At 44.1% G+C, this 15,395-nt stretch overlaps 1 protein-coding gene across 3 annotated transcripts in view; it reads right to left on the bottom strand.

Annotated features, from left to right (window-relative positions):
* The window catches only part of CARHSP1 (calcium regulated heat stable protein 1), a 63,038-nt gene that overhangs the window by 20,632 nt on the left and 27,011 nt on the right, over nt 1–15,395 (bottom strand). Inside the window, exon 2 of one of the 3 annotated variants that reach the window (XM_083152016.1) lies at nt 15,120–15,174. The exons of the other annotated variants lie outside the window; for them this stretch is intronic. The gene's annotated coding sequence lies outside the window, so the exon portion shown is untranslated. The remainder of the gene's footprint in view (nt 1–15,119; nt 15,175–15,395) is intronic. 3 annotated transcript variants of the gene reach the window in all.

Raw genomic sequence — 15,395 nt, 5'->3', positions numbered from 1 at the left:
AGAACATTTTTGTAGTAATGTTGATTCACTGTTGCACCTTCTGGTATACAGGCTTCCAAAAGAACACCTTTGATAATAATTTATACTATCAGTCGGTCAATGGTCCACATTTGCATTTGTTTTTGATATGCAAGACCTTCCAGTGCTTTCCTTGTCTTCAACATCTGTATGACCGTCTCTAGGGCTGCCAATACCCTACCCGGGATTTTGAATTGACAGGATTTGAATCCCGGGATTTCTGAATTAGACTGCACATGCACAGCGTCTGATCGGGTGATCAGATGGCTGCCCGGATGCTCCCGTCCCAGGCTGTGTGGCTCTGTGCAGATACAGATTCATTGCATGTTTTGGACAATGTAACTAGAAATTTGAAGTGAACACATTGCGATACTCTTGAATTAAGCATTTTTACAATGTACAAGTAAAACTACATTTTGAATGCAATGTAAATGCAAACTATCTGTGTAAGAAGGGTAAAACTTCCAAAACGGTTATAGTTAGTCCAGTGGTTTCCCAACCTGCGGTACTAGTACCCCTGGGAGTAGGGAGGAGATGTGGGTCCTGGTATGCCACATGGAGTAGTCTGGGGTTGCTCCAAGGTAGGTAGCTCTTAGTTTGGATATATCACGTAAGGAGCCATTATCATGTGACTTCTTGCTGGTTAATCGTAGACCCAATTTAGTGTAACGGTGGTGTGGGGTTCGGTGCTCCTGGACTGGATGAGTTGGGTGGCTTTAGTGTGGCATGCCCTTACATTCTATTAACACTTTTCACTCACTAACACTATACTCTTCTATTTTAATTACATTTCATTTTTTTTTATTTCATCTCTCTCCTTTATATATATATATAGCTTCGGCTTCCTATCACTAATAATTATTAAACACTATATTATCTCACTGGCGTGCCGCGCTGGGCTTTCTAGCTTATGATAGTTTTTGGGGTGCCACACCCTGCACCTAGATATAGCGCTAGGGACTACCAATATACAGAGAAGCCTTGACGTGGCTTGGGGGCATATCCTACACCTGTGCAGGTATATGTAACCAATATCTCTGAATTATATTATCATGTAGTGTTCAAGATTGGTTTCTAATACCATTCAGTGTGCTGGGGGGGAAAAAAGTCATGTAATCAAAATGTACCCCTAGGAGTACTCTGCAGACCGGTTGGGGGAACGTAAAAATAATATTAGTAATGGCAGAAGAGGAGGAAGAAATTGCCAGTTGACATTGAGATGAACCACACTGCGTCAATTCTGGTTCAACCTGTCGCAGCTTCAGCATTTCCTCATGCTTTTACCCAACCAGCAACCTACTGGGAGCTACCCATGCTGCCCTCAGACATCAGCATTAATCTGCCCTGCATGAACAATGGTGGAGGAAGCAGCAGCATTAAGCGCACAGGTTTTGGCGGTACACTACTCCTTAATATAAGGGCACGCATACCGCTCACTTCCACTCATAAGTACTGTGTATATTTTTGAAAACAGGGGGTACTAGTGTTCCCGCTAGGCTGTTTTAGCGGGGCGCTGCCCCCTGCCCGATTTTTAAAGGGCAGAATGTGCTCTGCCCCTCTAGCAGCGCCCCGCTAAAACAGCCTGCTGCCTGCCCGCCGGAATGCACCGGTGAAGCCCAGCGCCGCCATAGATTGCGGTGCATGGCACTTTCCCGGCAGCTCGGGGACGTAGTTACGGCTGGGCACGCCCCCTTCAGTGACGCGGCGACCCGGGCACGCCCCCTTCAGTGACGCGGCGACCCGGGCACGCCCCCTTCAGTGACGCGGCGACCCGGGCACGCCCCCTTCAGTGACGCGGCGACCCGGGCACGCCCCCTTCAGTGACGCGGCGACCCGGGCACGCCCCCTTCAGTGACGCGGCGACCTGGACACGCCCCCTTCAGTGACGCGGCGACCCGGACACGCCCCCTTCAGTTACGCGGCGACCCGGACACGCCCCCTTCAGTGACGCTGCAACCCGGGCACGCCCCCATCTGTGATGGGGCGACCCGGGCACGCCCCCTTTAGTGACATTGGTGTGCCCGGTTCGCCCCTCCAGCGCCCTGCCCAGTTTGGTTCCTAGAAGGAACACTAGGTACTCATAAATGAAACCCTAATCAAGGGGTACGGGAGAGAAAAAAGGTTGGGAATCACTGGTATAGTCCAATGTCAATGTTCCCCCACTCATTTTAACTCTTGCATTCTGGTTTGTTTTTTGTTTACAAGTACAGTCTCGTTATTTAACCCCTTCCCGACATTTGACGTACATTTACATCATGGTCGGGATGTACTTCCCGACACATGGCATAAATGTACGTCATGAGTTCAAACTGTCACCGCGTCTATAGACGCGGTGACAGAGGGACGATGTCTGCTGTCCCTGACAGCAGACATCTTCCCTCATTGCCCAGGGGGGGCAGCGATGCCCCCCGCCATTGGCGATCGCTGTGATTGGCTGTTCAATGTGAACAGCCAATTACAGCGTTTTCTGTGTACCGGCGAATAACGTTCGCCGGTGACACAGGGATCGGTGGTGATTGGTGCTGTTAAGTACAGCACCAATCACCACCCGGTGTAAGGGTGAAGCTGGTGGTCACCCCACCTCACCCCACCTGCCCCCATAGGCTGTGATTGGTCCGTCGGACCGACGGACCAATCGCAGCCATTACACCTCAAATGAGGTAACGGAGACAGCCCTGCAGCCGCCATTCCGGTCAGGAACAGCGTGCAGAGCGGTCTCCGTGCCCATCTGTGCCCTATACTTACCTGATCAGCGTTGGTGGCATCCGTGCCAGCTCCTGTGACTTCCTGGTGATTGTGTTGCTGCAGCAGCGTCATTGTGTCAGAAATTGTGTGATATCATTTTGTATCTGCTGCCCCCCTTTTGTGCTGATCAGTATAAACTAACTGATCAGCACCTTTTTTGGGGTGCAGGTTTTTTTTTTATATATATATACCCTGTCAGGTTGCACCCACAGTTGTGTGCCTGCTGCCCCTCACTGCTAATCAGTTGCATCACTGATCAGCAGTTGTTGTTTTTTGGGGGGTGTTGTGGGGGGTTTTTTTTAAATTTTTTTACACCCACGGTGCTTTTGTGGGTGTCCTGTGCCCGCTGAGCGCTGATCAGTGACGTACATCACTGATCAGCATTTTTGATCTAATTTTTTTTTTTTGGGGTCAAATTCCTGTTGTCTTTGACTCATCAGAAGTTTTTTTTAAATTTTTTTTTTTGGAGGGTGCTGTGGAGTCTTTGTAATTTTTTTTTACACCCACGGTGCTTTTGTGGGTGTCCTGTGCCCGCTGAGCGCTGATCAGTGACGGACGTTACTGACCAACATCTGTGCTCAATTTTTGGCGCAGGAGTTTTTTTTTTTCTTTTAACTTACACATGTTAAAGCACTACATACACACTACATACCCCCGTGTTGAAATAAAGTTTGTACCCCCCCCCCTACACTATACACGTGTTGAAACACTACACTTAAAAATAATAAAAATGTCCCAATCATCGCAAAGACTGTTTTCAGCGGAGAAGGCATATGCCCTTCTTGCCTCTGACACTGACACAGCCAGTGAAGTAAGCGATGAATTGGTATTTGTCTTAAGCTCCTCTTCCTCCTCTAGTGATGAGGGTCCCCCTCAAAGACGCCCCCGTAGAGCAGCTGAGACCCCCCCCCCCCCCAAATGATTGATCTCGTATGGACCCCACCACCAGACAATTTTGAGCCCCAGGTTCCTGAGTTTTTGGCCAACCCAGAAATCCAATTTGATAGTACAGGCCTCAAAGAAATTGACTTTTTCAAAGTCTTTTTCTCTGATGATTTTATAAATTTAATGGTGGACCAAAGTAATTTATATGCCCAGCAGTTTATTGCCCAAAACCCCACGTCATCATTTGCTAGGTGGACCCCTGTAGATGCAGTAGAGATGATGACGTTTTGGGGTCTGGTGTTACATATGGGCATAGTTAAAAAGCCATAAATTAGGCAATATTGGAGTACAGATGTTCTGTACAGCACCCCACTTCATCGTATGGCCATGACTCGTTTTGAGACGATCCTTAAATTTTTGCATTACAACGATAATGCACAGTGCCCACCCAGAGATGATCCCACCTTTGACCGGCTATTCAAAGTCAGGCCGGTCATTGATCATTTCAGCGCCAAATTTGCTGAGATGTACATCCCCCAAAAATTCATTTGTGTAGACGAGTCACTTATACATTTTAAAGGAAGGGTTAAATTCCGCCAGTACCTTCCCAATAAGAGGGCAAGGTATGGCATAAAAATGTATAAGCTGTGCGAAAGTACCTCAGGGTACACCCACAGGTTTAGGGTATATGAAGGGAAGGACACAAGAATTGAACCGCCAGAATGCCCCCCCTCCCTCGTAGGTGTTAGTGGAAAGATTGTCTGGGATTTAGTGCACCCCTTCCTGGATAAGGGTTATCACCTCTATGTGGATAACTTTTACACCAGCATCCCCCTGTTTAAGGCCCTTGGTTCAAGAGGTACAGCAGCTTGCGGTACTGTGCGCAAGAACCAAAGAGGCCTCCCAAAAACGCACGTTGCCCAATTACTGAGAAAGGGTGAAAGCAGGGGAATATGCACCGAAAATATGTTGTTGGTCAAATATAAAGACAAGAGGGATGTCCTTATACTGACAACAATTCACGGAGACAGTACCACCTCCGTCCCTGTACGAGGTAACAGTACCCACACCTCAAAACCTATTTGTATCCTAGATTACAATAAGTACATGGGCGGAGTGGATCTTTCAGATCAGGTACTGAAGCCATACAGTGCCCTGCGGAAAACAAAAATATGGTATAAGAAGCTGGCCGTGTATATCATCCAGATGGCACTGTATAACGCTTACGTACTATTCCGTTCTACCAGCCAGACGGGGACATTTATGCACTTTCAAGAGGAAGTCAAGGGCCTAATATTTGGGAACCAGCAGGCAGAGGGCCCCAGTACTTCTAGTACTGGCCCCAGTACTTCTAGTACTGGCCCCCGTATTGTATCAGGGCAGCATTTTCCTAACGAAATCCCCTCCAATGGAAAAAAGGGCAGGACACGAAAAAGGTGCAAAGTTTGCTATAAAAAGGGAATACGAAAGCAAACTATTTTCCACTGTGAAACTTGCCCCGACAAACCCGGCCTATGTATGAAGGAGTGCTTTAAAATATACCACACATCTATGGATTATTAGGTTCATCATTTCACCGTGCTTCGGGGGTCTTGCTAATGCGACATAGCACCCACCATTCATTCCACCAGAATGTGTGCTGCAAAATCCAAATATCACTCCTTCCCTTCTGAGTCCTGTCATGCACCCAAATGGTATTTTTTGGTCACATATGAGGCATTGCCGTACTCGGGAGAAATTGGGGCACAGATTTTGGGGTGCTTTGTCTCCTTCATTCCTTGTGACAATGAAAAATTTTGAGCCAGAACTGCATTTTTGTGTAAAAAAATGTAATTTTTCATTTTCACAGCCCAGTTGTACCACAATTGGTGAAACCCCTGGGGGTTTGAAATGTACACTATACCCCTAGATGAATTCCCTGAGGGGTGTAGTTTGCAAAATGGGGTCACTTGTGGGGGGGTTCCACTGTATTGGTGCTTCGGGGGTCTTGCTAATGCGACATAGCACCCACCATTCATTCCACCAGAATGTGTGCTGCAAAATCCAAATATCACTCCTTCCCTTCTGAGTCCTGCCATGCACCCAAATGGTACTTTTGGTCACATATGAGGCATTGCCGTACTCGGGAGAAATTGGGGCACAGATTTTGGGGTGCTTTGTCTCCTTCATTCCTTGTGAAAATGAAAAATTTTGAGCCAGAACTGCATTTTTGTGTAAAAAATGTAATTTTCATTTTCACAGCCCAGTTGTACCAAAATTGGTGAAACCCCTGGGGGTTTGAAATGTACACTATACCCCTAGATGAATTCCCTGAGGGGTGTAGTTTGCAAAATGGGGTCACTTGTGGGGGGGTTCCTAACTTTTAGCATCTTATGGTGCCTAGAAACCTACATGGTGCCTAAAAAATAATCTCATAAAAAGGAGGCTCCAAAATCAAGTAGGTGCTCCTTCTATTATGAAGCCTGTGGTTTGGTCAACGTGCACACTAGGGCCACATATAGGATATTTATGAAAACAAAAGAATTGGGGGAATCAATTTTTAGTCACATTTCTCTAGTAAAATCTACTGTGTTCCTTAGAAAAATGTATTAAAATTGAAAATCTGCAAAAAAAATGAAATTTTGAAATTTCACCTACACTTTGTTTTAATTCCTGTGAAACACCTAAAGGGTTAACAAACTTCCAAAATGCTGTTTTGAATACTGTGAGGGGTGCAGTTTTTGAAATGGCATCATTTATGGGGGTCTCTCACATACAAGTCCCTCAAAGTCACATCAGAACTGAACTGGTCCCTAAAAAAATCAGTGTTTGAAATTTTCTTGAAAATTTGAGAATTTGCTATTCATATTTTAAGCCTCCTAGTGTCCAAAAAAATTAAAAGGAGGTTGAAATAATGATGGAAACATAAAGTAGACATATGGTCTATGTTAGTTATTAACTATTTTGAGTGGTATGATTATTTGTCTCACAAGCAGAAAATTTAACATTTTGCAAAATTTTCAATTTTTTTACGACATTTTGGTATTTTTCACAAAAAAACACAGACTGTATCGACCAAAATTTACCACTAACTTGAAGTACAATGTGTCACGAGAAAACAATCTCAAAATCACTGGGATAAGTAAAAGCAAAAAAAAGTTATCCCCACTTAAGTGATACATGTCAGATTTGAAAAAAAGGGCTCTGTCAGGAAGGCAAAAACAGGCTGCGGCGGTAAGGGGTTAAATATAAACAGTACATTTTTGGATTGTGGGAGTAAACCGGAGCACCCAGTGCAAATCCACGCAAGCATGGGGATAATATACAAACACCACAGAGTTCGGTCTGTAGTAGAGATTGAACCCAGGGCCCCAGTGCCATGAGGTAATAATGCTATCCATTACACCATCTGTTCTACCCCTGTACAGTGCTGCACTCGATTAAATGATTAAAGGAGAAAAGCAATGTTGGTAGGTAAAATGGCCATTGTTATATTAAAATATGAGAGCATGGAAAAATAGATTCTGTGAACTTTATGCTTTTCTTCAAAACATGAATAAAGTAATTTAAACAAAGGTCTTTTCATGAAGATAATGCTGATAAAATTACCATACACTTTTTTATATATAAAAAGGACAGAATATCAGATATCAACCTCAACTAAGCAAATTCTTGTTCATTAGCATAACTAGCCGGATAACATGGAAATTCGCTAGGCATCACTTGCAAAGCAACACACACAACTGAAGCATTTGTGAAGACTGCAAGAAGCCAATACCACTAAAATGTTTTCAGCATTTATATCAAATTCAAAACGCATTAAAAAGGAAGGATTTAATCATGTAGCAAGCAATGGATTTTTAGCTAATTAACAGGAAGCTTTTACTGGATGTCATGACATGCAAAGAATAAAAAAGAAAATTTAGGAATAGTGCTTTTCCTGCCTGAATGTGAATGTCCATTAATGATCATATAGAGAACCAGTAACATGGGCCCAGATTCAGCTTGGCTCAGTAAGCTGCGAACATCACTGCTTACCGAATGCCTGAGATGGCGCCCGGCAAAATACCCTTCCCCGCTCCAGCCATCAAATCTCCTTGGTACCATGACATCCCCTCGCATGCCTCCGCTAGCAGGAGAAATCATTCAATGGTCGCCGACCATCGAATGATTTCTCCTGCCTTCGCAAACGGGGTCGAATTTGCCCCGTTCTGAATGGTGTTGAATTAGGCCCTTAATTCCAGTATAAAATTACTACATGCTACACTGTTAAATAAACCAAGTCAAATGTTACACAGGGCGTCAGGCTCTGTGGATTGGGGGGGGGGACCACCGGCTCTGATGCACAAAATGAAAGCTGACTATAAGGAAGACATCCTTGTTGTACTTGTGGATTAAAAGGTATAAGTAAATAGTCAATAGGTCAATCTCGCCAAGCAATTGGTCGACATGGTCAAAAAGTCAACACAAGCAAAAGGTAGACATGAAAAAGACTGACACATGAAAAGGCTAAAGAGTTTTGCCCATTTTTTGTTGTCAATGTCGACATGGACCTAGAATGAGCAGTGGAGCGCCTCGATAGCCATACTACTGTTTCCAATTATAGTCCAAGAGAAAAAAAAAATCATGTTAACCTTTCGACTGTCTACATAGACACTGTAAACCGTAATACAGGTGGTGGCTGTGAGCTAAGATGCCACCTCCACACTTTCCCTTGATGGGCTGGAAAATGAATTTGCATTAAAAGCCGGGCATAAAGAAAACCTTACAATATGAGCAACAGAAACTTCTGAATCAGCAGGGCGCTCACTAAGCAAATTGCTTAGTGGGCGATTCTGCGTAAGAAAAATCGCATCGCATCGGCCAGTTTATGATGCGATGCGATTTTCCTATGTCATTTATTCACTGCTCTGTTGGCCCTGGCGGATCACATCACATCGCATCTCCCGCAAAATAGCATGCGATTTTATAGGGTGCGATGCCATTACATTAGCTATACACTTGTATGACATGCAATGAGGTTTTCGGCACCCCCCCACTATCCACGCCACCCTGAAGCGTGACAACCGCAGCGAGCCCCGCGAGGGGTGGTGGAACGCGTCCTCCCGACCTTTTCATACCCCCACTATCCACGTCGGTGTGGAGTTTATTTTAAATAGTGCAGCGAGCCACTGAGCCCGAAGCGTCGTGAGCCCCGTGGAATACATGTAAAGTAATCCGCTGTGCTCACCACACTATATAAATATCAACTCCACGCTGACATGGATAGTGGGGGTATGAAAAGGTCGGGAGGATGCGTTCCGCCATGCTTCGGGGTGGCGCGGATAGTGGGGGGGGGGGGGTGACTAAAACCTCATTGTGTGTCATACAAGTGTATAGCTAGATGTAATGGCATCACACCCTATAAAATCGCATGCAATTTTGATGGAGGTGCGATGCGATCCGCCAGGGCCAACAGAGCAGTGAATAAATTACATAGGAAAATCGCATCGCACGGCACTAAAACGGCCCATGAGATGCGATTTCCCTACGCTAGCATACGTATGCTAATTGGACGCTCTGCTAATATGCAAGTACCAAAAAGACATATGTAGATGCTTCCACATAATACTCGCTTCAAATATATCACGCTGCATACTAGAGACAACATCCATCATGAGCAACTTAATGATTATGGTGCTGGCACTCGTATACTGGGCTGGGTGCAGCGATTGCAGGAGGGACAAACAGAGAGGAGGTTGTTGGTAGCATCTACAAAGCCACATGAGGTGTCTGCTTATGGCTGTGCAAACTGCAACATGGACACCTGGAGAGGGTAATCCTTCTGTCATGGGGGTCTTTGTACTTATGGGGCCTACACACAGGGCAATATGAGGGCATTTTCTAAGCGATCTCACTAGATCGCCTAAAAAATTCCCCTATAATCGCTCCATGCGTAGGAGCCATAGCGTCTGCCAATTAATATCAAGCATGCTGGATAAATCTACTTAACCACCGGTCAGAGGCAGTGCTCTCACCGAAGCACACTGGCCCTGAAAGATCGCTCAGCACACAGCACTGACCCATCGATATGTGCTGAGCGATCTTGCTGAGCATTCTGAGCAATCTACTATCACTCAGAACACTCGGCATCTCCCTGTGTGTAGGCCCCTTTAAGCCATGGAGATACAGTAGGAGATGGAGGGTTGGAACTTATAACTCCTTCCTCTTTATCTAATAGCCATGTTACAGGTTGTTTGAAAAATTTCATTTTGGAGCCGGCTGGTACTATCCATCTAAGGCTTAGTACATAGACCCCACAGTCCCTGTCTATTCAGCAAGGGATCGTATTGCACAAGGCACTGTATAGCTTAAATAACCAGTTGTTCAAGAATGCGTGTATTAAGCCATGTTACCATCGCTCGCTAGGTCTAGCTAGCACGTTTTCACTATCCCTATAGAGCAGTGGTTCCCAACCCTGGTCCTCAAGTACCCCCAACAGTGCACAATTTCCAAGTCACCCAGCAGGTGCACTCATTATTCAGATATATTTTAAAAGATCCACAGGTGTAGCTAATTATGTCACCTGTGATTCTGTGTGGAGACCTGGAAAACGTGCACGGTTGGTGGTACTTGAGGACCACGGTTGGGAACCACTGCTATAGAGTATGAATATTCCATTTATCTACATTACAGATATGCTCATAGGTCCCAGGCAATAAGGAGATTGTTAAGGATTCACAGGTTCTCTCACGTCTGATATACAAGTATAAAGAGACTTTGGCGCTTATTCTGGTTAACTCGCAAAGGCAAATTCCTTCTCAAATGGACAAAACCATGTGCACTGCAGGGGGCAGATGTAAAATGTGTAGAGAGAATTAATTAGATTTGAATGAGTAATTTTGTTTCTGTGCAGGGTAAATACTGGATGCTTTATTTTTACACTGCAATATAGATCTCACTTTGAAGTAAAACCCCACCCAAATCTAATTCTCTCTGCACAAGTAACATCTGCCCCACCTGCAGTGCACATGGTTTTGTCCATCTAAGAAGGATTTTGTCAGAAAGAGTGAACTAGAATAAGGCACTATGTGCACTGCAGGTGGGGCAGATGTAACCTGTGCAGAGAGTTACATTTGGGTGAGTTTTTTTTTTTTCTGTGCAGGGAAAATACTGACTGCTTTATATTTACACTGCAATATAGATCTCACTTTAAAGATAAACCCCACCCAAATCGAATTATGCCCCCCCCCCCCCCCGCAGTGCACATGGTTTTGTACATTTGAGAAGGAACTTGCCTTTGCAAATGAACCAGAATAAGGGCATTTGTTCCTTGCTAGCTTCTATAAATACTCTGCAATGTCCAAAGGCAAAAATAAAATCGTTAAAAAAAAATTCTGGGAAAACATATCCATGTGAACTTTGTCCCCTTACTGCCTGGTCTCTGGTAACTCCAAGCAACGTTCTTTGAGAAAAAGAAAAATACAGGCAAATGCTTCTCCCATTACCACAGCGATATGTATACCTAATATGGAACCAAATTCAGAGATGTACGTCTTCGTACGGAGCAGTGATAAAATATAAGTAAAAGCAGCAGGAGGGTTCTGTAGTAAGGGAAGTGGTCACTAGGTAGGCCTACACTCATTACTTCGACCACTATAGATTGACAGTCATTAGGTCGACACATGAAATAGGTTGACATGAAAAAAAGGTGGTTTTCATACTTTACTATCCAATTGGGCAAAGAGTGAGAATGCCTGAAGCATGCACAAGGGGAAGCAGTACTCTTATATGGAGCTCATATCGACTTAGGTCGACAGACACCAGAAAAACCTGAATATGTATCTGAAAGAGATAAAGAACAGAGGGGTAGATTTATGAAGCAGTGATAAGGGAGGATAAGTGATACAGTGCCTGGTACTTTATCACCGGCCAATCAGCTCCTGACTGTTAAGTTACATGCTGGGTTTAAATAGGAGCTGATTGGCCGGTGATAAATTACCAGGCACTGTATCACTTCTCCTCCCTTATCACTGCTTCATAAATCTACCCCAGAGTTCTTATGCTGCAATAAAGTTTATGGTTAACACCGTGACTATATATCCGCAGTTCATATGATCATACTCATACCACAAAATTTCTCTGTGGACTTTAAAACCACATGATATGTAATTACATCTGCCTATGAACACACAGCAATAACCATCCTTATTAAGGGTGCTGGGACCTCACACCAAGCTGATAGCCTCCTCAGACACCGCAGCACATCAGGACACCTCAACCGAGATTAGACTGGCAGTCAGGAGTCACCAAGCCACTCCCCAAACGTGTTTCATCATAAGACTGTCCGTAGGCTGCTTCATCACCACGACTCTGACGTATGTATGTATGTATGTATGTATGTGTGGCAAGTGACCGGCACTCAATCAGAATGTATATTTTTTCTATTAAACAAAGTATTTGAAGCAATTTTACAGCTTTTAGTAGATCAGCAGCACTGAAAATAACTAGAGTACGTCCTGCTACTGAATTTGTCTCTGTATAATGCTTTGTAATTGAGTTTTAAGATATCATATCTATGAAATGTATTTGCCTTAATTACCTATTCGGTTTCGGTTGCCCTCTGACATTGACCAGCCTGACATAATTCTTATTTTTGGATTAAATATATCCTCCTTCTCTTGAAAAATTCTGGTTTATTTGATTAACTTCATAGCCTGTGCAGAGTAACAAATCCCCTCTTTGTGCACCATAATTCTTATTTTAATGTTTCACCAAATCTGATTTCAGGTCAGGTTTACAGAAGTAAAACACAAAGTATGAAAATAAAATAATTTTCTTTATAATATGAAAACTTCCAGGAACTCTGAGATAAACCAAAAATATCAGAATAACTTGTTTTGAAAGTATTAAGAAAATACACACACATACTATTCAATATTTTGAGGTAAGTAGTTGGGGCAGCATTTGCACATATCAGAAAAGTAGTGTTCACGCTAGGCTAACTTTTAGCGCCCCGCCCGATTTTTAAAGGGCAAAACGTGCCCTGCCCGTTTTGCGGCGCCCTGCTAAAAGAACCTAGCCTGTCCGTTCCCGCTGCAGGCTTCTTCACGCCCCCCAAGAGACTTCGGTGGGCCCACATTCGTGATGTTGCTGGGCAGGCCCGCCCATATTAGTGACGTTGCCGGGCGGGCCCGTCCACATTTGTGCCATCGGCAGGCAGACACGCCCACAATCGTGACGTCAGCAGGCATGCCCCACCCCATTCAAAGTGCCCCATTTTCCTCCAGCACCCTGCCCTCCTGGGATTCTGGAGGGAACAAACACATTGAAAAGGGCAATAGTAGTAAATGTGAAACTTCTAATTTTGCATTTAATAAATTTGCCCTTTTAAATCTCGCAGTGATAACTTCCAACAAGCTCTGAAAATATGTCTCTATAGGTATACGGTCTTTGGATAAACTGCACGATCTAATCTATGTTAATATAACAGATTAGAATGTGACGCAAGTTCCAGTGATTGCAAACTGAAGCAAGGTGGTAAGATAACAAATATATGATGAAGTCCAATGAGTTCAGTATGATCCAGGTGATATAATAGAGAAGGTATAGCCTCCAGAGTTTATTATATCCAGTGTAACGGACGGTAATTATATATATGGAAGTTCTGTTTTTTTGTTGTTGTTTTTTTAATGGTGTTGGCAGTTCAGGAAGAACTTCTTAATGCACCTAAACTGTGCTTAATATAGTTATAAATGAGTGACTATAGTTAACCACAATTATTGACTGCTGTTTTTTTTATGATGTATTAAAGGTTTTGTTTGTTATTTGGTTTGCTGGTCTCAAAATACTTCACCTGAAAATGTGAGCCATATGGTGCCCATACACGTTGCGATTATCGCATGCGTTTTGAACATTTTAGTTCAAAACGCATCGCATGCAGTTCTAATCACACTGTGTTTATGTTGTGGCTGCGATGCGCGTCCCCGCAGTACAATATTGTATAGTACAAAAAGTATGTGCAGCAAGTACTTTATGTACTAGATCCCTATATTAGGTGACTATACTATATATATATATAAAAAAAAAAAGTTCAAATCGTATCGCACAGTACAAATTACACATTGCATGGCAAAATCGAGCACACAACCATTGAAAGTACAAAAGGCATAGCACACTACAATCGCAATGTTTATGGGCACCAACACACTGTAAAATTATTGTATAAAATTTGAACTGCATGGCATCGCATCAGTTTTGCAATGCAAGGAGATGCAATCTAGTAAAAAAAAAAAAAGTATGTCCAGCACATACTTTTTAGCTGTACGATGAGATGTGTGCAGGAGTGCGCATCTCATCGCACCCAACAATTGTACCGTGTATCATCATATGCAGGGTTGTTGGACATGCAAGGTGACTAGATTTGTGTTTCCGCTAGGCTGTTTTAGCGGGGCGCTGCGCCCTGCACGATTTTTAAAGGGCAAAATGCGCCCTGCCTCTCCGGCAGCGCTACACTAAAACAGCCTGCCTTCCTCCCTGCAGGTGAGATTGGGAAAGCCCAGCACCGCTGTAGATAGCGATGCCCGGCGCTTCCCTGGCAGTGCAAAGCATTCGTGGCGGCCAGGCCCGCCCCTTTTCTTGACGGTGGCATACGGGCCCGCCCCTTTTTGACACTGCGCAGCCTGGGCACGCCCAAAATAGTGACGTTGGCGGGCCCGGTCCGCCCCCTTCACGCTGCCCTCTTTGAAGCGGCGCCCTGCCCGCCGAAGTTCCTAGAAGGAACACTATAGATGTATGTAGACACATCCACATCAATTAAAGTTCTTTCAAGTTATAGGACTATCTGCAATGATTTTGGGGATAAGGTAGGGTCTTCGTACGGAAGGGCTACTTCTCATTTTCAGATTTCTGTGGTGATTAGATTATCACTGATCAGGGATTTTGTTGGATTTACCTAAAAGGGTTAACTTTATGTTTCCCTACAGCAGGCGTGGCCAACCTGTGGCTCTCCAGATGTTGAGAAACTACAAGTCCCAGTATGCCTTGCCACAGTTTTGCTAGAAGAGCATGCTAAAGCTTTGACAAGGCATGCTGGGAATTGTAGTTTCTCAACATCTGGAGAGCCAGGCCTGCCCTACAGGATGAGAGTCTTAGAAAAGCACTCAGGTAGAGCAACGTTCAGCTGGTGAAGATCACTGAACCTATGGGACAAACTTGTTGCTTGTCACTTCAGCAGGTAAGGCAAACAGAAACTGAGAACAACAGGCACTATTCCCTGCAGCATTTGCAAAGCCTATGGATATATCGATACAAAGACCAAGATCCTAGACAAGTATGGACACCCCATCCAAGTAGATCACTATATAAACTCTAACTCAAAGAGCGTAATTTATCGCCTTGTGTGTCCCTGTGGTCCAAGGTACGTGGGGATTAGGACTTGCTCATTAAAATAGAGTGCTGGAACATTGCGGCAACATAAGTAATTCCACCAGTGATATCATCAAACAACTTACGTCAGTTTCTAGACACTCAAATCTCACGGAGGATCACCCTGGGATCTGAATTGGCCTGGAACAAGATAAGTTTGGCATAAGAGGCGGTGATGTAACTACAGAATTACTGAAGAAAGAAAGTTGATGGACTTTTAGACTAGACAGTCACCCCACATGACCTAAACAAAAACGTTAATTTTGGAGTATTCCTTTAAGTCCCACCCTAACTCATATTCCATATATAATACTTATCCTTCCCCCTTACTGCTCTTGTCTAGTGGTGACCATCCCGTGCAC

This window comes from Crinia signifera, chromosome 7 (assembly GCF_055691185.1).
Source record: "Crinia signifera chromosome 7, ASM5569118v1, whole genome shotgun sequence".
Classification (NCBI taxonomy): Eukaryota; Metazoa; Chordata; class Amphibia; order Anura; family Myobatrachidae; genus Crinia; species Crinia signifera.
Note: the sequence above shows the minus strand (reverse complement) of the source record. Positions and strands in the feature narration are given on the sequence as shown.